General features: G+C 45.7%; 2 protein-coding genes across 3 annotated transcripts in view; one reads left to right on the top strand and one right to left on the bottom strand.

The window, feature by feature from the left end:
* EPHB1 (EPH receptor B1) overlaps window positions 1-23,379 on the bottom strand; it is a 451,153-nt gene that overhangs the window by 417,251 nt on the left and 10,523 nt on the right. The window lies entirely within an intron of this gene.
* KY (kyphoscoliosis peptidase) overlaps window positions 19,554-23,379 on the top strand; it is an 80,561-nt gene continuing 76,735 nt past the window's right edge. For both annotated transcript variants that reach the window (XM_050965449.1, XM_050965446.1), the window contains exon 1: window positions 19,554-19,657. The gene's annotated coding sequence lies outside the window, so the exon portion shown is untranslated. The remainder of the gene's footprint in view (window positions 19,658-23,379) is intronic.

Raw genomic sequence — 23,379 nt, 5'->3', positions numbered from 1 at the left:
GTCAATTTAATAGAAGTCAATATTTTAGAAATTGATTTGATACAGTCATTTGTGTGTGTCTCCACTAAGTGCATTAAGTCGGCGGAGTGCATGCACAGTACCAAGGCTAGCATCGACTTTCGGAGCATTGCATTGTGGTAACTATCCCATGGTTCCCACATCTCTGCCGCCCACTGGAATGCTGGGTTGAGCTCCCAATGCCTGATGGGGCAAAAACATTATCGTGGGTGGTTCTGGGTACATGTTGTCAGGCCCCCCCCCCCCAGCCATGAAAGCAACAGCAAAATAATCATTTCTTGCCTTTTTTTCCTGGGTTACCCTTGCAGACAACATACCATGGCAAGCATGGAGCCCGCTCAGCTCACTGTCACCGTATATCTCCTGGGTGCTGCTGGCAGACTCAGTACTGCAGTGCTACACAGCAGCAACCCCTTGCCTTGCCTTGCAGATGGCAGATGGTACAATAGGACTGCTAGCCGTCATCATCGTCCCATGGGTGCTCCTGGCCAACCTCGGTTAGGTTGGTCGGGGGCACCTGGGCAGACGTGGGTGCTCCTGACCGGCCTCAGTGGGGTCAGTCAGGGGTGCCTGGACAAAAACAGGAATAACTCCAGGTCATTCTCTTCTTTAAGTTTTGTCTAATGGAGATTCAGTCCTGCCTGGTATCAGAGGGGTAGCCGTGTTAGTCTGGATCTGTAAAAGCAGCAAAGAATCCTACGGCACCTTATAGACTAACAGATGTTTTGGAGCATTGAGCTTTCGTGGGTGAATACCCACTTTGTCAGATGCATGTTCATGCTCCAAAACGTCTGTTAGTCTATAAGGTGCCACAGGATTCTTTGCTGCTTTTACAGTCCTGCCTGGAATATCATGTCAGCTGGAGGCTTCTGCCTCAGGCTGCTCTCCCAGCCAGCAGCACCGCACGGTCGCACCTACTCCAGCCTATTCCTTGCTCCCATGGCTCATGAAGCCTGGGCAGTAGTAAGGAGCAGTTCAACTATAGGCTGAGCAAGTGCATAATGGTGGTAGAATTTGCCTTTGGATGTTTAAAAGCTCGCTGGTGCAGTTTACTGACTCGGTTAGACCTCAGCGAAACCAATATTCCCATCATTATTACTGCTTGCTGCGTGCTCCACAATATCTGTGAGAGTAAGGGGGAGACATTTATGGCAGGATGGGAGGTTGAGGCAAATCGCCTGGCCACGGATTACGCACAGCCAGACACCAGGGCAGTTAGAAGAGCACAGCAGGGCGCGCTGCGTATCAGAGAAGCTTTGAAAACCAATTTCATGACTGGCCAGGCTACGGTGTGAAAGTTCTGTTTGTTTCTCCTTGATGAAAACCTGCCCCCTTGGTTCACTCTACTTCCCTGTAAGCCAACCACCCTCCCCTCCCACCCTTTGATCTCTGCTTGCAGAGGCAATAAAGTCGTTGTTTCAAATTCATGCATTCTTTATTAATTCGTCACACAAATGGGGGGATAACTGCCAAAGTAGCCCAGGAGGGGTGGGGGAGGAAGGAAGCACAGGGGTGGGGTAGTTGTAGGGGCACCCCCTAGAATGGCATGCAGCTCATCATAGAAGTGGCATGTCTGGGGCTCTGACCTGGAGCAGCTGTTGCCTCTCTGGTTCTTTGGTAGGCTTCACGTGGCGCTGCTGCGGTTCCCTGTTATAACCTCTGTCCTTCATGCCCTTGGAGATTTTTTCAAATATTCCAGCATTTCGTTTTTTGGAACGGAGTTCAGATAAAACAAATTCATCTACCCATACAGTGATTAGATGCAGTACCTCCCGTTTGGTCCATGCTGGAGTTCTTTTGCGATCCTGGGACTCCATGGTCACCTGTGCTGATCAGCTTGCTATGCTGGCCAAACAGGAAATGAAATTCAAAAGTTCACTGGGCTTTTCCTGTCTACCTGGCCAGTGCAACTGAGTTGAGAGTGCTGTCCAGAGCGGTCACAATGGAGCACTCTTGGGATAGCTCCCGGAGGCCAATACCATCGAATTGTGTCCACACCACCCCAAATTCGACCCAGCAGGGTTGATTTCAGTGCTAATCCCCTCGTCAGGGAGGAGTACAGAAATCGATTTTAAGAGCCCTTTAAATCGACAAAAATGGCTTCGTCGTGTGGACGGGTGCAGGGTTAAATCAGTCTAACACTGCTAAATTCAACCTAAACTTGTAGCGTAGACCAGGGCTGAGATATTCATTATTCCTACACAGATGCAATGTTTATTACCATTAACCGCCTGGTGCATTGAGCCGGATCATCCACAGAGAGGAGAAGAGGGCCAGGTTTCTATTTCCATGTGATTCATTTGTTGACGGCCATTTTTAAATGCCCACATACACCATGATATTGGCCAACAGGGGAATGTTCAAGAGAGGAAACTTTTGATGGGGCACAGATAAATTCACATATGATACCTAGGTATTGCAGTGATAGCTACCTCAGCAATGTGATACAGCTCAAAAGACAGATATCGGCCCTAACGTTCATACTAGTATTTAGGAGGAGTCTCTGTGTAAATGTGATCAAGGGAGCTTCAGAGTTCAAAACACAGAGGGAAATCTGGATTAACAGCATGAATTTTAGCAGGGATGAAGTGTATGCTCTACAACAGGGGTGGCCAACCTGAGCCTGAGAAGGAGCCAGAGTTTAACAATGTACATTGCCAAAGAGCCACAGTAATACATCAGCAGCTCCCCACCAGCTGCCCCACCCCACTCCCAGCTCCTCCCACCCACCGGCAGCCACGCTGATCAGCGCCTCTCCCTCCCTCCTTGCACCTCCCGATCAGCTGTTTCATGGTGTGCAGGAGGCTTTGAAAGGAAGGAGAAGCAAGAGCACTGCAACCTCAGGGGAGGGGTTGGAAGGGGTAGAGTGGGGGCAGAGCCTAGCTTGTGGCAGATCCAGGGGTTGAGCAGTGAGCACACCCTGGCACACTGGAAAGTTGGCACCTATAGCTCCAGCCCCGGAGTCAGTGCGTACACAAGGAGCCGTATATTAACTTCTGAAGAGCCACATGTGGCTCTGGAGCAACAGATTGGCCACTCCTGCTCTACAAGGATTTAGAGGCAGAGCCCTATCCCTGGATCTGCTAAATACCATTTATTTGATAATGATATCTAGCTCTTATATAGTGCTTCTCATCCATAGAGATGAAAACACTTTGCAAAGGAGGTTGAGTATCATTATTCCCACTTTACACATAGTGAAACTAAGGCCTGGTCTACACTACGCGTTTATATCTATTTTAGCAGCGTTAAACCGATTTAACGCTGCACCCGTTCACACAACAAGGCCCTTTATATCGATATAAAGGGTTCTTTAAACCGGTTTCTGTACTCCTCCCCGACGAGAGGAGTAGCGCTGAAATCATTATTACCATATCGGATTAGGGTTAGTGTGGCCGCAAATCGACGGTATTGGCCTCTGGGTGGTATCCCACAGTGCACCATTGTGACCGCTCTGGACAGCAATCTGAACTCAGATGTACTGGCCAGGTAGACAGGAAAAGCCCCGCAAACTTTTGAATTTCATTTCCTGTTTGGCCAGTGTGGAAAGCTCACCAGCACAGGTGACCACGCAGAGCTCATCAGCACAGGTAACAATACAGTCTCCTGAGAATTGAAAAAGAGCTCCAGCATGGACCGCATGGGAGGTACTGGATCTGATCGCTATATGGGGAGAGGATTCTGTACTAACAGAACTCCGTTCCAAAAGACGAAATGAAAAAACATTTGAAAAAATTTCCAAGGCCATGATGGAGAAAGAAAGGCCACGCCAGGGACTCAGTGCAGTGCAGAGTGAAAGTTAAGGAGCTCAGACAAGTCTACCAGAAAACCAAAGAAGAAAACGGAAGGTCCGGGACAGGGCTGAAAACGTGCCACTTCTACGCTGAGCTGCATGCAATTCTAGGGGGGTCCGCCACCACTACACCACCCCTGTCCGTGGATTCCGAGGTGGGGGTGGTAATCTCAGCCATGGCTGAGGATTCTGCGGATGGAGAAGATGAAGAGGAGGAAGAGGAGGACGAGCTTGCAGAGAGCACACAGCACTCCATTCTCCCCAACAGCCAGGAGCTTTTTCTCATCCAGATGGAATTACCCTCCCAGCCCTCCCAAGCCAGTAGCCTAGACAATGAAGCCACGGAAGCGACCTCTGGTGAGTGTACCTTTGTAAATATAAAACATGGTTTAAAAGCAAGTTTTTTTTAATGATTGATTTGCCCTGAGGACTTGGGATGCATTCGCGGCCAGTACAGTTATTGGAAAAGTTTGTTAACATGTCTGGGGATGGAGCGGAAATCCTCCAGGGACATCTCCATGAAGCTCTCCTGGAGGTACTCCAAAAGCCTTTGCAGAAGGTTTCTGGGCAAGGCAGCCTTATTCCGTCCACCATGGTAGGACAGTTGACCACGCCATGCATGTAGCAAGTGTGATACAGCATGGCCAGAGGGCAGCAGGAGAGTGTTAGCAGGAAGCCTTATTCCCTGCAAGGGGAGGAAGGTTTGCTATAGATTAACTAGAGCACCTGAAGCCAATTAGAGCACCAGCAGTCAGTCATGTGATAAAAACCGCTGCTTTAGTCAGACAGTGTGGGAGTTGGAGCAGGAAGGTTTGGTTGGAGCAAAGAGCAGTTTGAAGGAGTTGGAGAAGAGAACACTTTTGAAGGACAAAAGGACAAAAGGAAAGTTTGGAGGAGTGCTGCGGTGGGCTGAGAAATCCAAAAGAAACCCTAGGTAAGGGGCACCTGGCTTGTGTAGAAGGAGGGCAAGAAGCCCCTTCACAAGCTGAAGGGCAGGAGAGGGAAGTAGCCCAGGGGAAGGAACCGCTAGTTCAAGTGGTTCACCACAAAACTCAGGGCCCCTGGGTTGGGACCTGGAGAAGAGGGCGGGCCCAGGTCCCTCCCTCTCCACTCCCCTCCTCAAGGACACTAGTGGGGTAATTAAAATACTGGTTCAGAGGCAAGCAATGGTGCCCTGAACCTTCCCCAAAGAAGAGAAAGAGCGAGACCCAGCATGACAGTACCGGCAATTTGCCACACAAGTAATCTGGTATCATTGCATGACAAAGCCTAGCTGCGTATGGTCCCGGTGATTGCTGGCATTCAAGCAACATCCGTGCTTTATCTCGCTGTGTTATCCTCAGGAGAGTGATATCGTTCATGGTAACCTGATTGAAATTCAGGAATTTAATTAAGGGGACAGAAATGGCCATTCCTACTGGCCTGTTTGCCTGTTGCTTAAAAGAAATCCTTCCTTGCAGGTAGCCAAGTGGGGGGAGGGGAGGGGAGGGGGCGTTAATGGCGCTGAGCTTTTTTGCATTTGGCTAGCAGGAATCTTCCCTGCTACCAGCCACGCGGTGGGGGGGGGAAGGGGGGTGATTAGCAGTGATATTCCATGATACCAGCCACTCGGTGGAGGGAGGGGTAAAGCGATCATCCCAGAGAATTGAATGGGGGGTGGTTTCTGCTGCTGCATGTTAACAGGAAAGAAGCAGCACTGAACGGGCTTTGCTTGGTATTTGGGAAAGGAGGGCACTGTGTATATGAAGGCTGCAGAAGCCAAAAGACAATGGCTTACCATGGCCGCATGCGTGCTGAATTCTGCTGCCCAGACCTGCGTCTGTGAGATCTCTAACACCAGAGCCGCAGGCACTCAATATTAAGATGCAAAATGCGACCTTGTAGTGAAATCACATGTGCTATGTAAGGTGAATAGTGTTGTTCACTGTGAAAGAGTATAACCATTGTTCTGTAAAATGTATCTTTTTAAATACTTGTCTCCCTTTTTTACCTCCCTCATGCAGCTGCAAATTTTTCGAGCCTCCCTACTCCATCCCGAAGGCTATCTCAGATAAGGCGGAGGAAAAAAAAGACGCGAGACGACATGTTCTCGGAAATCATGGAAGTGACCCACAATGAAAGAGCTCATCTGAATGAGTGGAAGGACGTGGTATCAAATTACAGGAAAGATGCCAGTGAACGTGAGGACAGGAGGGACGCTTGAGATGAGAGGTGGCGCCAGAAAGATCAGAAGTGTAGGCAGGAAGATATGCGGTGGCGGGATGCAACGCTGGGGCTGCTGCGTGGTCAAACTGACATCCTCTGATGTCTGGTAGAGCTTCAGGAACAGCAGCAGGGTCACAGAGTGCCGCTGCAGCCCCTGTGTAACCACCCTCACCACTCACCATGTTCCATATCTTCCTCACCCAGAAGTGTAAGAAAGCGTGGGGGAAGGCTTCGTGCACCCACACACTCCACCCCCGTGGACAGCCCAACCAAAAGGCTGTCATTACTTTGAAATATTTTGTGGCCTTTTCCTTCCCTCCTATCCTCCTCCCAAACCACACCCGGGATATCTTGTCAGTTCTCTCCCTCTTTTTATAATGACTTTTTAATAAAGAATACATGATTTTTAAACAATAGTGACTTTATTTCCTTAAGCAAGTTGTAATCGAAGGGGGCGGGTGGGTTGCTTACAGGAAATGAGTCAATCAAGGGGGGGTTCATCAAGGGAAAACAAACACAACAGTCACACTGTACCCTGGCCAGTGATGAAACTCATTTTCAAAGCTTCTTTGATGCGCACTGCTTCGTGGTGTGCTCTTTTAATCGCCCTGGTGTCTGGCTGCGCGTAATCAGCGGCCAGGTGATTTGCCTCAACCTTCCACTCCACCATAAAGGTCTCCCCCTTACTCTCACAGAGATTGTGGAGCACACAGCAAGCAGCAATAACAATGGGGACATTGGTTTGACTGAGGTCTGAGCGAGTCAGTAATGTGCACCAGCGCGCCTTTAAACAGCCAAATGCACATTCTACCCCATTCTGCACTTGCTCAGCCTGTAGTTGAACAGCTCCTGACTACTGTCCAGGCTGCCTGTGTATGGCTTCATGAGCCATGGCATCAAGGGGTAGGCTGGGTCACCCAGGATAACCACAGGCATTTCAATATCCCCAACTGTTATTTTCTGGTCTGGGAAGTAATTCCCTTGCTGCAGCCATTTAAACAGAGTAGTGTTCCTGAAGACGCGAGCGTCATGAATCCTTCTTGGCCATCCCACTTGGATGTTGGTGAAACGTCCCTTGTGATTCACCAGTGCCTGCAGCACCATTGAAAAGTACCCCTTGCGGTTTACGTACTGCATGCCCTGGTGCTCCAGTGCCAAGATAGGGATATGGATTCCATCTATCGCTCCCCCACAGTTAGGGAATCCCTTTGCAGCAAAGCCATCCACAATGACCTGCACGTTTCCCAGAGTCACAACCTTTCGTAGCAGCAGCTTAATGATTGCTTTGGCTACTTGCATCACAGCAGCCCCCACAGTAGATTTTCCCACTCCAAATTGACTCCCGACTGACCAGTGGCTGTCTGGCGTTGCAAGCTTCCAGAAGGCTATTGCCACTCACTTCTCAACAGTGAGGGCTGCTCTCATCTTGGTATTATGGTGTTTCAGGGCAGGGGAAAGCAAGTCACAAAGTTCCATGAAAGTGCCCTTACGAATGCGAAAGTTTCGCAGCCACTGCAAATCATCCCATACCTGCAAAACTATGCGATCCCACCAGTCTGTGCTTGTTTCCCTGGCCCAAAATCAGCATTCAATGGCTAGAACCTGCCCCATTACCAGCAGGAACTCCAAAGCGCAGAGGCCCGCGGTTGAGAGAATTCTGTGCCCATGTCCTCATCACTCTCGTGGCCGCTCTGCCATAGCCGCCTCCTCCTCGCCTGGCTTTGCAGGTCCCGGTTCAGCATAGACTGCACGAGAATGCACGAGGTGTGTACAAAGTCCACGATTGCGGTCTTGATCTGAGCAGGGTCCATGCTTGCTGTGCTATGGCGTTTGCACAGTTCACCCAGGAAAAAAGGCGTGAAACGGTTGTCTGCTGCTTTCACGGAGGGAGGGGTGAAACTGTACCCAGAACCACCTGCGACAATGTTTTTTGCCCCATCAGGCACTGGGATCTCAACCCAGAATTCCAAGGGGCAGGGGAGACTGAGGGAACTATAGGATAGCTACTGGATAGCTACCCACAGTGCAACGCTCTGGAAATCGATGCTAGCCTCGGACCATGGACGCACACCGCCGAATTAATGTGCTTAGTGTGGCCGCGTGCACTCAACTTTATACAATCTGTTTTACAGAACCGGTTTATGTAAAATCGGAATAATCCCATAGTGTAGACGTACCCAAAGGTAGAAAGAGCAAGTAACTAGCCCAAGATCAGACAGCAGGAAAGAGCCAAGCTGCAAAGAGAGCCCAGGTCTCTCAAGGCCCAAGCACTGGGCCACACCACCTCTCTTCTTTCTTCTTGTCATTTAGCCATCTGAATTACCAGAACTATTAGGTCCTCAGTTCTTTCTTTGTGGAAGGACCATGCCAAGATCTGGAGAGTCTCCTCAGTGATACCACACAAAGTTCTGTCTTGAGCTACAGCTCTCTGTCCCTCCTAATGAGTGGGAAGGGGATTCTCAATCTCAGTCTAAAAATTAGCATCCCCCTGCCCTTTCAGCTGGGGGGAGGGTGAGCTCCAGCTTGTGTTTACAGACTTGTGGAACATTTTTCAGGTTCAAAGAACCTGTCAAGTACCTCTGTCAAGAGCAAGAAGCTGGGGTCGAGTGAGGCAAAGATGGCTTCCTGTATTCTAGTCCTGAATTTACTCCAGGTGAAAGTTACCAAAACCACAAAGCTGCTCTGACTTACACCAGATGGCATGATCCCCAGAGGGATTTTATTGCAAGTGCCTATGCCTGCTCCTCCTGCACTGAGGGTCAAAAGGATAAGAGTTTACGTTGAAAGATGATAGAGGTATTTAGCCACATGGCTCCCACTGAGACTAATGGGAGTGGTGTGATTGAACCCCATAGCCAGTTGGAAGATCTCCAACCTAAGGGAGATCTGCAGCTGGCATAAATTACCTAGGCTCCCTTGACATTAATGGAGCTATGACCATTTATACCCAATGGGGATCTGCTCCCATAGGGGCACAGGTAGGCACTTCAGTTTGAAAATGTTGGCCTCACTCATCAGAACATGCATCTACTAAAAGTACAACTAGAAATCACAGTATTTAAAACCTGGTGGACTAGGGGTAAGTGTTATCCTCAGTACTTTTAACTGTTCAAATGCCTCTCTAGCTCTCTCTTCCCAGTGACAGCCAATCTCAATTTCTGGCAGTTCTCTTAAAGCCAAATTGCTCACAAATAGATTGTCATCCTTATACAGCTATGCAGTGGTGTTGGGACAGTTTTTATAGTGGGGGCGCTGAAAGCCATTGAACCAAACTGTAAAACCTGTAAATGATGGAAACCACTTCAAGCCAGGGGGTGTTGCTGCACCCCAGCATCCCTAGTTGCTGCACCCCTGTATCTATGTACACTCCTTTACATTATAAAATGATCATTTCCATTATTGCTTTGGGGATTAGAAATTAAACCATCTTTACTCAATTTACATCCAACGTAGATAACTTGTCTTTAACTCGTTTTTGACTCATTTAAGTTACCTGTTAGGTGTCTCTTTCATGCTCCCTTCAATTAAAACATCATCCATTATAACTTCCACATAATATGTGAAATTACTCTGACATATTTTTAAACAAACATTAACTATACTGAAAATTACCAAATTAGAGTTTGACTCATCCAACTTTACTTTCCAAACTAATAATAGTAATAATACCACCGACCTGTAGTAGCTTGATTTTTACTGGTAGATCTCAAAGACCTGAACATTCTTTAATGTATTTATCCTCACAACATTCATATAAGGTTAGAAACTATTGTCCCTGTTTTACAGATGTAGATCTGAGCATAGGCGCTGACTCCATGGGTGCTCTGGGGCTGGAGCACCCAAGTGGAAAAAATGATGGATGCTTAGCACCCACTGGTAGCTCCCCTATCAACACCATCCCCTTCCCCCAGTGCCAGCCGCCTGCCAGCAGGCCCTGCGGGTCAGCACCTCCTCCTTCCTCCCTTCCCACATCTCCCACTCGTCATGAACAACTGTTTTGTGGCATGCAGGAGGCTGCGAGGGAAAGGGTAGGAGGCAGGACATGGCATGCTTGGGGAAGGAGGACAAACTGGGCAGGAAGAGGCAAGGTGGGGTGCAGTGGGAGCAGGGTGGGCCTTTGGAGGAAGGGGTGGACTAGTGGCAGGGCCTGGTGTGGAGTCAGGGGTTGAGCACTCCCTGACACTTAGAAAAGTCAGCACCTGTGGATCTGAGGTGCCGAGAGGCTAAGTTACTTGCCCAAGCTCACACAGGAAGTTTGTGGCAAAGGGGAGATTTGAAGCTAAAATTCCCAACTCAAAGTCCAATGCTTTAACCACAAGACCAACCTTCCTGAATCCATGGCCCACCTCAAGTCCTCAACATACTTTTACTTCCCAGAGTTTAGTTACATTTTCAGTGGATAATATTCACATTGTATTTAAATCACATGGATTGATACATAGATGTACTTTACTAGTCTTTCTAGCTACAGTCATAGAATTAATCCAGTTTGTAGGCAGTTCTAACTTTTCAATAACCCCCAACTTGTTCATATTATCATGTTTTCATTATCTGTTAGAGCAAATGGAATTTTTCTTGATTGATGAATCACTGGAATTACTACTGATTTATCTACGGTATTCTCCTTCCAGACACTGCACTCTTTGAGAGTCCTTTGAGAATTCTCCTATATGCCATCTGTGCTTTCTGGCTGAGATTCTGTGGTATTTAAAGAAAATCTCTTTTTAACTAACTTCATGTCTATGCAGGACTTTAGCACTAACACAGGTGGTATGTTGGCATTTACTGCTTGGAAAGCTATTATGTGATATTTCTTTTTTAAAACAAAGTTGTAACAGTTCTTGCCCTTGTACTAATAATTAATAAGATGGATATGAAACAGGCTTTGTTTTACATTTCTTCAGGTATGCTCTTATATATTTGATTTAGTTGGTGTTGATCCTGCTTTGAGCAGGGGGTTGGACTAGATGATCTCCTGAGGTCCCTTCCAACCCTGATATTCTATGATTCTATGTTTTAGAACAATACTGCTGGGTGCTTTAAAAAGATGTAGCCGTAAATTACTGGTAGAGTTGTATTTAGCAATCTGAAGTTCAGGGGTTGCTATACATGGAAAGAGATTCACATCTCTGCAATCCCAGGAATGTGCAGGGTTTTAACAGTGTGACATAGCTCTGAAAAGTTATAAGAACATAAGAATGGCCATAGTGTGTCAGACCAAAGTTCCATCTAGCCCAGTATCCTGTCTTCCAACAGTGGCCAATGCCAGGTGCCCCAGAGGGAATAAACAGAACAGGTAATGATCAAGTGATCCATCCCTTGTCATGTCACCCTTTCCCAGCTTCTGGCAAACAGAGGCTAAGGACACCATCCCTGACCATCCTGGCTAATAGCCATTGATAGACCTTTCCTCCATGAATTTATCCAGTTCTTTTTGAACTGTGTTATAGTCTCGGCCTTCACAACATCCTCTGGCAAGGAATTCCACAGGTTGACTGTAAAATGTGTGGAAAAGTACTTCTTTTTGTTTATTTTAAACCTGCAGCCTATTAATTTAATTTGGTGACCCCCTAGTTCTTGTGTTATCAGGAATAAATAACCCTTATTTACTTTCTCCATACCAGTCATGATTTTATAGACCTCTATCATATTCCCCCTTAGTCATCTCTTTTCCAAGCTGAAAAGTCCCAGTCTTATTTATCTCTCCTCATAGGTCAGTTGTTCCATACCCCTAATCATTTTGTTGACCTTTTCTGAACCTTTTCCAATTCCAATATATCTTTTTTGAGATGGGGAGACCACATCTGCACACAGTATGCAAGATGTGGGCGTACCATGGATTTATATAGAAGCAATAGGGTATTTTCTGTCTTATTATATATCCGTTTCTTAATGATTCCCAACATTCTGTTTGCTTTTTTGAATGCTGCTGCACATTGAATGGATGTTTTCAGAGAACTATCCACAATGACTCCAAGATCTTTCTTGAGTGGTAACAGTCAATTTAGACCCCATCATTTTATATGTATAGTTGGGATTATGTTTTCCAATGTGCATTACTTTGTATTTATCAACACTGAATTTCATCTACGATTTTGTTGCCCAGTCACCTGATTTTGTGAGATCACTTTATAAGTCTTCACAGTCTACTTTGTACTTAACTATCTTAAGTAGTTTTGTATCATCTGCAAATTTTGCCACTTCACTGTTTACCCCTTTTTCCAGATCATTTATGAATATATTGAATAGGACTGGGTCAAGTACAGACCCCTGGGGGACACCACTATTTACCTCTCTCCATTCTGAAAACTGATCATTTATTTCTACCCTTTGTTTCCTATCTTTTAACCAGTTACTAATCCATGAGAGGACCTTCCCTCTTATCCCATGACAGCTTACTTTGCTTAGGAGCCTTTGAAGGACCTTGTCAAAGGCTTTCTGAAAATCTAAGTACACTATATCCACTGGATACCCTTTGTCCACATGCTTGTTGACCCCCTCAAAGAATTCTAGTAGATTGATGAGGCATAATTTCCCTTTCAAAAAACATGTTGACTCTTCCCCAACAAATTATGTTCATCTATGTGTCTGACAATTTTGTTCTCTACTGTAGTTTCAACCAGTTTGCCCAGTACTGAAGTCAAACTTACTGGCCTGTAATTGCCGGGATCACCACTGGAGCTCTTTTTAAAAATTGGCATCACATTAGCTATTGTCCAGTCATTTGGTACAGAAGCTGATTTAAATGATAGGTTACAGACTACAGTTAGTAGTTCTGCAGTTTCACATGTGAGTTCCTTCAGAACTAATACTATCTGGTCCCGGTGACTTATTACTGCTTAGTTTACCAGTTTGTTCCAAAACCTTTTCTAATGACACCTCAATCTGGGACGGTTCCTCAGATTTGTCACCTAAAAAGAATGGCTCAGGTCTGGGAATCTCCCTCACTTCCTCAGCCGTGAAGACAAATGCAAATAATTCATTTAGCTTCTCCGCAATGGCCTTATTGTCCTTTAGTGCTCCTTTAGGATCTCAACTGTACAGTGGCCCCTCTGCTTGTTTAGCAGGTTTCCTGCTTCTGACGTACTTAAAAAAATGCTATTACTCTTTAAGTCTTTGGCTATCCTTTTTTTTTTAAGTGAATTTGACCAAATGTTAGGCAGTTTCATGGTTCATGTTTCTGGAGGCAGCTGGTAGATTTCCAAACTATAGTCTGCAGAGAACTTCCTGGAGGTCTGCAGAGACCTGGTGGGTCACATGGTGCTGGTTCGCTATCTCATTTTCCAGCTGCTTGCTTACATTAAAAGCCAAAGGCTTAGTCTACACTACAACATTTTGGTGGCATCAATAAGTTAGGTAGGAGTATGGGGAAAAAAATCACACCCCAGCCTATATAGCTATGCCAGCAAAACCCCAGTATTGACACAACTATGCCGACAGAAGAGTGCTTCTGGCAACTTAGCTAAACTTGTTCGGGGAGGTGGTCTTACTATGCCAACAGGAAGAACTCCTTTTGTCTGCTTACACACTATGTCTACACTAGGGGGCTAGGCCCATGTAGCTATGCCAGTATAACTATGCCATCAAATCATTTGTAGTGTGGACAAGCATTAAGACAAGGTTTGCAAACAGCAGGTATGCACCCATATGCCATACCAGCACTTCTCCAAAACTACTATCTTGTTCTCCAGAATCTCAGCTGTCATTGAAAAAGTCAGTTGGTCTCTAGTTGAGGAAAAACACTCTACAAGAGCTAGGTATTATTATTAGTTATTATAGTTGCTGAGAAAGCCTCAAAAATGTAACAGGGTGCCACCACTGCAGAGATGGGTCTGCAGAGAACCTTTAGGAGAACAATGGCCCCATTCTTCTCAATGAGTGGTTAAATCAAATGCCTAGTAAGGATAATGTAAGTGTCCCTGTTGTTAATTATTTCTTTCCTATTCACCAAAGAACACTCCAGCAATGGGATCCCAGGCCCTTTTCTTCAGAGAATTGTGTGACCCCTGGTGCCTAGGGTAGCCCTCACTGGAAATGCAAAGGTCAGGGCAGGCTGCAAAAGGGAGAGCAGATATTCTCAAGACTGGTGGGTAACACTGAAGTTAAACTCCACAACCTGTCACAAACTGTGCTGCTGATTCCCCACACTGGTTATCAAGAAGGGGGGGGAAAAGAAATTACACAGCCCCCTTTATTGCATTCCAGTTCTCTGGCTCCCAATCAGCATGTAGGTCCAGTACAGTGAGAAATTATGTTAAAAAGCTCTGCTCACATATATAAAATATTCTTCTGACCCCAAAGGGTCAACCACATTCCCAGGTCAGTATAGGTTTGGATCTTACCCAAAATACCACGCTGCCAGCCAATCCTTAAGTGTCTAAAACTAAAGGTTTATTATAAAGAAAAAAGAAAGAACAAGAAGAGAGATGTTAAATGATAAAACAGTCACATACATACGAAGACTTAGAAGTCCATATATCAGGTTCCTAGCAGTACTGGTGAGTTTGCTGGCTTGAAAGTCCCTCTGGAACACATCCATAGCTTGGGTGTGTCATTCAGAGCTTCAGTTTATAGCAAAGTTCCTCCAGAGGTAAGAAACAGGATTGAAGACAAAATGGAGAAGATGCAGCTCCCTTTAATAGTCTTTTGCCATGTGGCTTGTGATTCCTTTGTTTCAAATACAAGCTGCCCAGCTCATGGCTTGGAAGTCTTTTCTGTCCATAGGCAGGTCCCTGCATGCCTTGCTGAGTCATGAGGTGTATCCTCTGCCTTCTCTCAATGGGTCAGTTGTATAGCTGATGGTCCTTCATGGGCCATCAAGCAGGCTAGGCAATGCTGATGACAAACTGTCTGGGGGTGTCCCCAGAAGCATAGAACAAGTTTGAAATACAGACAGACATACATATCTATAATGCATAATACAAAAGTGATACAAAATATAAGTGAGATTATCATATTTGGCAAATCATAACATTTGTGCAGATATTTTACATGGCATATCTGGCACAACTCATTGCAGTTTTCCAATATTAATATTCATAATATCTTCAAGTGTCCCCCAGATTCCATACAGTGTCACAACTTGGTTTTATTTCTCCAAAATCAAACTATTCAGCACATCAATCACGTTCTTTCCTCTAGGGCAGGGTTTTCTGCTGAGCCCATCTATTCCCTAGAAGATGACACTCTGCACACAATCCCTCTGTGAATCATATATAAACTATGACCTCTGCCCACCCCCCTGGATTCAGACAGAAGGCCACCTATTCCCTGCAGCTCTTATATTTAACTGGGTTATTTGCTGGTTTTCATGAGGCCTAGGTGATCTTCAAGCTGTCATTTGATCTCTGGCCCTGCAGCATCAGCTTGGAGGCAGCTGATTAGTCACAGGTGGGCTGGGCCTAATTCCACTTAAACGGTCAGCCAAGCTGTGACAAAAGGTCACAGCTCTGCGTGATTTATTGAGAAGGGTGTCTCATTTTGGTGTCACAAGTAGGTGGCATTTGGGAAGTGTCACCACTCATTTTAGAAGGAAGCAAGCCCAAAGAGCTGTATGATCTGATATTCAAAACACTCATCTCATTTTGGCTGTTTACCTGGTAGAACTTTTTGTAGGTAAATTTGGAAGACTACAACCACCTTCTCCCCCACCCTCTGCCGCACCACCCAAATCTGAGCTCTGTTTACAAATATATTAAATAGATCCCTAATGACTAGTTTGCCATGTAGCCTATTGCTGGAGTTGCCACCAGGATGTTATGAATTCCCAACCAGGAGGAGAGATGACCCATGCAATAATAGAGTTGCCAAGCCTCCAGGATTGTCCTGGAGACTCCTGAAATTAAAGATTAATCTTTAATTAAAGATTATGTCATGTGATTCAATCTCCAGGAATTCATGCAACCAAAAGTTGGCAACCCAATGCAATCCTGAACAAGGAGCAGATGATCTCCAAGGCAACCTTGCCATTAAAATATTGGCCCACCATATTAAAAAGGTTGAGAACTCTTGTGCCAAGGCATGGGGATTTTTGTCTTTCAAAAAAACTTTAGAACTGTTTTGATTGTTGCTTTGGTTTCCTTTGTGGTATTGCACGGACTATTATCTGTATTGCCAATCCCACACACTCAAAAAGCATGAGTCAGGGCCCCACAATCATGCCATTGGCTTAAAAATCATGTGCTTTAAAAACTAAATACATTGTGGGTTCTCATTATTTGACTTCTGAATTTTGTGTCTTCATGGTTCATGTTTTCAAGCTTTTCTCTTCAATCATGAGGGCTAGAAGTGCCTTTTGGAAATGAAAGCCAAGATTCTCAAATAATAACCTGATCACAACAGGGGGAGTTTTAAGAAAAAAGGGCAAATATTGTGAGAACTGTTAACATTGTCTATATGCACCAAATTTTCCATAAGCAGCCCCTGATTTGAGGTGCTTGGGAATCCAAAAATATTGACACTCCAAATCAATGGTCATTAAAAAAAAGTTAGCCCAGTCCACCAAAGACACTGGCCCTTCAAATACCAGTGGCTTGTTAAGATAAAACCAGCTTCCTGCCTCACCCTGAACCTGACCTGGTTATTTTATATTTCACACATTTTCAAAGCTCCCAAAACTCATGTGTGTAAATTCAAAGATTTCAGCTACAGATTTAATCTTTTAAAATAGTTTCTAGCCCTCATGGCTGGAGAAAAGTCATATGGACGCTAAAGGCACAGAGCCCAAAAGGCAAATTGAATACGCCTTACCCCCCCCCAAATTGTTATTTAAAAAGCTCCTGATTTTTAAGCCTGTCTCGTGATTTTGGGGAATCCGTCTCAGGGTCTTTGAACACTGGTGGCTGGTGCTGCTGTTTTACTGACTGGGTAAGCACTCACCTCTGAGTCTGGCCCTGACTTCACACTGGGCATACTCAGAAGCTTAACATGTGTCACTGCACAATCATCCATAGACAAGCAACATGACACTGTAATCTCCTTATCCTGTGTTCTTGTCCTACCCCTCCACAGAGGCAGGAGGGGAAATCATCTCACCCCTTGTCCTCGGTGCTGCTCTTTGCATCAGCGAAAACCATGTTCTGCTTCAGCAGCTCAGCATCATGGGAGTTTTATAACCAGGATAGACTTGCATGTGTGTGAGTACATTAACAAGGACTGCACCAGCCATGGGCACATACAAATACTTAACACTGTTCATTAGTGTATAGGACCAAAAATGTTGATGTGCACTGCAAACAGTTTCCTAGTGGCTCAGGGACTGTCTGGGCCCAAACACTGGATGGCGCACAGAGCCCTGAAGGGAGGCAGCTGACCAAACAATCCTGGCTGCATGTAGGGATGGAGAGGTTGGGGTGGGGTGGGGAGAGAGGTCTGTTTTGCCAATAAGCAGAAACACTGGATCCATTGTCCTGGGCAAGAGAATGATAGAAACTTCAGCTAGCTGTAGGGCAGAGACTAATTGGGGGACAAATGAGAACTGGACCAGTGGAGCTGGCCAAGCTTGAGAAAGACATGGAGAGAATGGCTAGTCTAAGAGGATCAAAGAGAGGTACAACATATGCTCACCACTGATGTGGTACCTGATTTCAGTGAGATGGTGTGGGTTTGTTAGCAGCTCAGCCAGTTCTTTCTTAAGCGCCTGCAGAACTCTTGGGTGTGCACTATTTGACCCCGGTGAAATGTTGTTCTAATTTAATACATTGCTCCAGCAATTTTTCTTTTGAAGCCTCAATTTCCAACCAGGGGATAAGCACCTAGAAAGAGTAGGTCTAAGTTAAGTATCACCCCAGCAGCTTACCTGATGTTGTAAGAGGAGGGCCTGAGATATAAACCTTAGTATCAGAGGCCCGGTATGAAGCCTAAGGCCTGAACTAAATTAATAGTCAAGACTTTGCTAACATAAAGCAAAGTTAAGCTGTGAGCCAGAGGCAGGCCCTGCTCACAGAAGCTGGCAAGGAAAGGGCTGATACTGCAAAAAGAGACATACCTAAAAGGTACTGGACACCAGATATCAGAACATCTGCATACTTGTATGCGCCACATGGATAACAAGGAACTGGCTGACCCATCCTAGTGACAGGGCCAAAAGGGTAATATGATGGATAGAGTTGTTTTTTTCAAACCAACATGTACAAGGTGAGAGGCAGTACCTTACTACGTAGAGGAGTTGCACCTTGCTACGTAGAGGGGTTGGACCTCAATACATCAGAAGTGATGTGTAACTTGTTTGTACCTGTGTATAAGAATGCATCCCTGGGGTAGTATCTTTGTCCGGCCTAGGGGGCAGTGGAAAGTCCTGCCACTGACTGAGCCGAGTCCATTGTCAGGGAGCACATAAGTACTAGCTAGCCGCACCTCAGCAGCACCTTGGACTTCTTTGCCGGGGAGCTGGAGACTGTGTTCTCTTCGACAATAAACCTGGCCGACGTGCCTTCGTACCTTACTAGAGTCTGTGGTCATTGGGGGTTCTCTCGGGGTCTGCTGTGTCAGATATCTGCGCAGAGCTGGGACAGTACACAGAGGGAGCACACGCACGCAGCCGATTGATATCAACATTGAACAGAGCAGAGCACCACACTGGGAGAATCTGACAACACCCGATAACAGTTTATTCTATCCAGACAATTCTGTTTGTGCTACCTGCATGTAACCACATTTCTCTAAATCTCCTCTGCCCTTGAACAATGGAATGCATTCCTATACCTGATGAACTGATGACATTTGTGGTTGCCCTACAAGAATGATGCCAGAGTTCACTTAGCTACACGCATGCTACACTGTGTTTGGTGATAACCCAAGCTCACTCATAGCTGCACTACAGTACATGAAGACAGAAAATGTTTCCATTTATTGCTTTTCTGTAGGCATATGGCACTAGTGGCGTAGAAAGGCTCTAAATATAGCCCTCCTATCAGTGGGTGTGATTTCTGTAGAAGAAAAGTTATAAATTGCATACTAGCCCTTCTAAACTTTGATTGCCTCTTGTATCTGCATTTCCTGATAGAAGAGAGAGTAGTTTGTGCTGTGATTTTGTCTCTCAGCATTTAAGAATAGCACAGGCTCAAGGGTGTCTGAACAAACAAGATAAGACCACATTGCCTTGCATCTAACAATGCTTAAAGCCGCCAGAGCCCATACATAGCAGTGCCCCATCTCCCAGGAAGCTGGCTACGGACAATATGATGTGTACAGCCACTTTCTCTTTCATTTCCTCATCACTGTAGCATATACACCTGATATTGTACTGAACCCTGTGTGTGTTAGTATTTTGCTCTTTTTGTGTTCCACTTGCAAACAAGAAGTCCGAGTTCAATGAGTTTACCTGCATAAACAATCCTTTGTATTCAAGTTAATTCATCTATTTGTGCATTTGTACACACCTGTCCAGATAAACTGACTCATTCCATTTAGAGCCTGTCTAAATGCTACTGCTGACGTAACTTGGGTCACAGGTACAAAGATCAATTACTATTGGATACTAAGTACACTAAGAACTTATTTCCTTCTTGTGATAAGGCACAGCATTTAGCACAAGAAGGTGAAGCCCTGAGGCATTCCACGGGAGTTCTAGAACTAGAATCCTTCTTGCATCTTTACGGGGAAGAGAGTAATCAACAGAAAGACCAGCATCCTGGCAAAGAGGTAATCATAGCACTGAGAGAACACCTCACCTGAGTGGTTCTTGAGATCTCAATGCTCACTAGTTCTTAGAAAAGACTACATTACACATTTGCCTGGCAATAAAGCAGGGGTGAGATTTGCGGAGTAAGACTCAGGATAGCTAGCAGCCATGCTGCAAGCCACATCAGTTCTTGCAGATCAGAGATTACTTTGAATTCTTAACTCAGCACTGAACTGGAAAATATATCACTTTAAGGATTTGGTTTCTTTTTCTTTGAATGGTGACTTCAGGCCAACCCACGTCCATTTCAAAGGGCTTGGCAGCAAAGTAGGAGTGATTCCTGTTAAAGGGGCTGGCTCGAGGTTGCTGCTGGAGGCTCTGAAATATGAAAATCCCAGTACAGCCAGTCTACTTGTTCAAATGTGTATTTATTTATATTGTGGATGCCAGGGCAAATGAGCAGGATCAAGGTCCTGTTGACGATGAGATTGCTGCCCTGAAAAGCCTACCATCTAAGAGGAATAACAACTAGGGAGCGGATACAATGAAACAGAAATGGTCCTATAATATACAGCACCTTTTTTTTTATGTCACACTGTGCCCCCCCCACCCCCTGCTTATCCTCCAGCCTTGGGCTACGTGTTTATCTGTAACTATCCTGGCAGAAGGGGATTGAGGAGTGATTTGAAGGAGAACAGGGTAAACAGTGCCAGGGTTACTATGGTGCCAGTGGCTCCATGGAGCCGGGCCCATGCTGAGAAGAGGCCCCAGCCTACTCCACTTGCACCGCATCTTTAGACCTCACGCCTCCCCCCACCCATCACTTGCTCCTCTTGGCCTGCCTGCCAGCTGGCCAAGGGCTCCTCTATGCCCCTTGACCCCACACCCCTGCTCCTCTCTGCCCCCTGGCAGGACCCCAGTGCACCTCTGGCTCCAGGACTGTGGGGTCCCGCCTGTCTCCCCAGAGCTGAGCTGACTGGGACTGGTGCAGAAGCCTGGCCAGTCTCAGCCTGGGGGGGGGGTCAGACTGTGGGGGTGGGGGGCTTGGCTGTGCCCTTCCAGGCTCTTGAGAGAGTCCAGCCAGGGCAGGCCTTGGCCTGGCTGATCACTCCTTTCCTGAAGGGATAGAGCAATTCCTGGCCTGGGGACCAGCCCTGGCTACACTGCTGGTTCAGCCCAGCAGACGCGGTCACCTCCCAGCAGGGCTGGTGAGTGCGGCCAGAAGGCAGGACATGGGGGAGTGGGTCTCTGGGGAGTCTGTGTGTGGGGCGGGGGAGTGCTGGACTGGAAGGGGGTGGGGAAGATGTGTGTGTTGGGGCAATAGGGAGTGGGGGTTCTGTGGGGGGGGTGCTGGGCAGTTGTGGTGGGACTGTGAGCAGGGGAGTGCTGGCAGGGGTGGTGTTGCGCAGGGTGCCGAGCATTTCTGGTGAAGGTCTCGGGGAAGTGCTGGTCATAGGGAATCGGGGGAGGTGTTGGATGGGGCGGGTCTCTGTGGCATGGCAGGGGCCATCCCCCTGAGGGGAAGGGGCATGCTGGCATCACAGGGCCACTGTGCATCTGGCAACTGGCAGATTGTAAATAGTGCCCTCGCAGGCTCGCTCCTGATATGCCACGCCCCTGGCTGGCTCCTTGGTCTAGGGACTGACCTCCCTGCACCATGCTCCATTGCCTCAATGGGGGCCCACAAATATGTTTGGTTCCAGGCCCACAAAAGTTTAATCTGGCCCTGACTACCAGCCTTATGAATCAGTTCCACAGCACTGTCCCTTATACATGGAAAGCACACACACTTGTGGGAAGAGAGAACAAGCAAGTGATACAGTATGCCGACCTTAGCAAAGCAGGAGGAATGGGGGTGATCTGGTAAGAGACAAGAGCTGAGAGCAGGGAGAGAAACAGATGCTCAGATTTGACAGTGAAAGAGAGGGAGCCAGGGGAGGGATTACAGGGGGCCAGGAAATTTGGAGAGAAAAAAAATCCACAGAAAAATAGCTTTTTAAAAACAAAAAATCAGTTCTTAAATTACTATTCATATGTTAATTATAACGATGCTGGAGCACACCCTCCATTGCCCTGCAGTCACTCACACAGATACAAAGGGAGTGGTAAAATGCTAGCCAAGCAACATGGCAGTGTTTTATACCCACTCTTCCCTGATGGCACTTTCTCATGGATTGAGGGTACAGCTAACTGTGTGATATAGTATCTATGGAATAACATACCAGAAAACCCTTCATAACAGCCTGTGTCGTTTACACTTTAGTCGGTGACTTGCTCTGTTCAGTGTTTATGGATGTCGATCAAGAGAAGGAACACAATTCTGTACCCTGACCTGGGGTGTGTTAGTACTATTGATTTAATTTATCAATGTAATTTAATTTTCATTAATTTGCAATTAATGATAATATTAATACTTAGTTATAAACATTAATTAGTATGGGTTTAGGCTCACCAATCTGTTTGATCAGAAGATAAAAGTTCTTGTCCCAAATCAGGCTCCACAGAATTTATAAGTGACCTTGGGGGATATGACAGGAAACTCACACTGAGATAGATATCGTCATAAAGACTTTATTAAAATCAATGAAATAGTAAGCAAATGGTAAAATAGTCAGAGTTACAAAATCACAATTGCATTACTGTTATTCAAGAGATACATATGAGAATACAATATTATGTGCTGTAAAACTTTGGTTAATACTCACACCCTGTTTTGATAACCTGGTGTTGAAAGACGCAGGACCTCGTCTTTCCAGTTTCTCACCTCTTGCAGAGGTGTGGAAAGGAAACTAATGCAAAGAGCTGTCAAAGCTGCTTTAGAATTTACTCTCTAACTTAACTGAAAGAAAACCTAATACACACACTGAAAATAAAATTTAGAGAAACTGAGTAGATGGATAGCATCAATACGTAGTTGAAGAGTGAGATAGTGAGGTGGGTCATCTATTTTATAGGGCATAAGTGCTGGAAATCCTTCCTCTTATGCCCAAATTTTATTCCTCCCCACAGAAATGTTAGGGTACATTTATCCCATAGGCTAGTATGTATGTGCGTATGGATGATAGGTATGTACGCACTTGTGGTGTACTTGTTAAGTCTGTGGATACAACTTTGAAAAATCCCCTATGCCATTCTTCATTGTCTATTGGTCTAGCTAAAAGTCTTTTAGACAGGCGTGGGAACTTTATCTATTTAGGTAACAAGATAAAGGTCAACTTTACTTTCTGGGTAAAAGGACCCACTATAGGTATGCTAACTTTTCTTTAACTTAACATACAGGTTTTTGGCCTGTGGGTCTCTTGCATTACAGCCAAACTTATTTTTAATATAAATCTATAAACCTATTACAATACATCAAATACTTAAACTTATAAGAAAAGATATATCGATGTAAGCAAGCAGATTAATCCTTAGGGCTACAATTCCTAAACTTTTCATTTTGTCCAGGGGAATTTCTGGTAACTCTGACAGTAGAGCCTGAGTCACCTGAACCTGTAGATGAAGTTACAGGTTTATGTGCATGAGTAGTTGCATGCTGGTATGATACATGATGAAAACAAAAGAAAGACTTCCTGACTTTTCTCTTTGTACCACACTGGCTATTGTCTGATTGTTAATGCAGCAACTAGGCATAGGATGACATTGTGATTTGACCAAACAGTGCCAATTTCATTTCGGGGGGAAAACACACCATCCTAACCATGAACAGAGGCATCTGACAAGAGAGTTTCAAAGGGTGTCA

This window comes from Gopherus flavomarginatus, chromosome 8 (assembly GCF_025201925.1).
Source record: "Gopherus flavomarginatus isolate rGopFla2 chromosome 8, rGopFla2.mat.asm, whole genome shotgun sequence".
In the NCBI taxonomy this organism is placed as follows: domain Eukaryota; kingdom Metazoa; phylum Chordata; order Testudines; family Testudinidae; genus Gopherus; species Gopherus flavomarginatus.
Note: the sequence above shows the minus strand (reverse complement) of the source record. Positions and strands in the feature narration are given on the sequence as shown.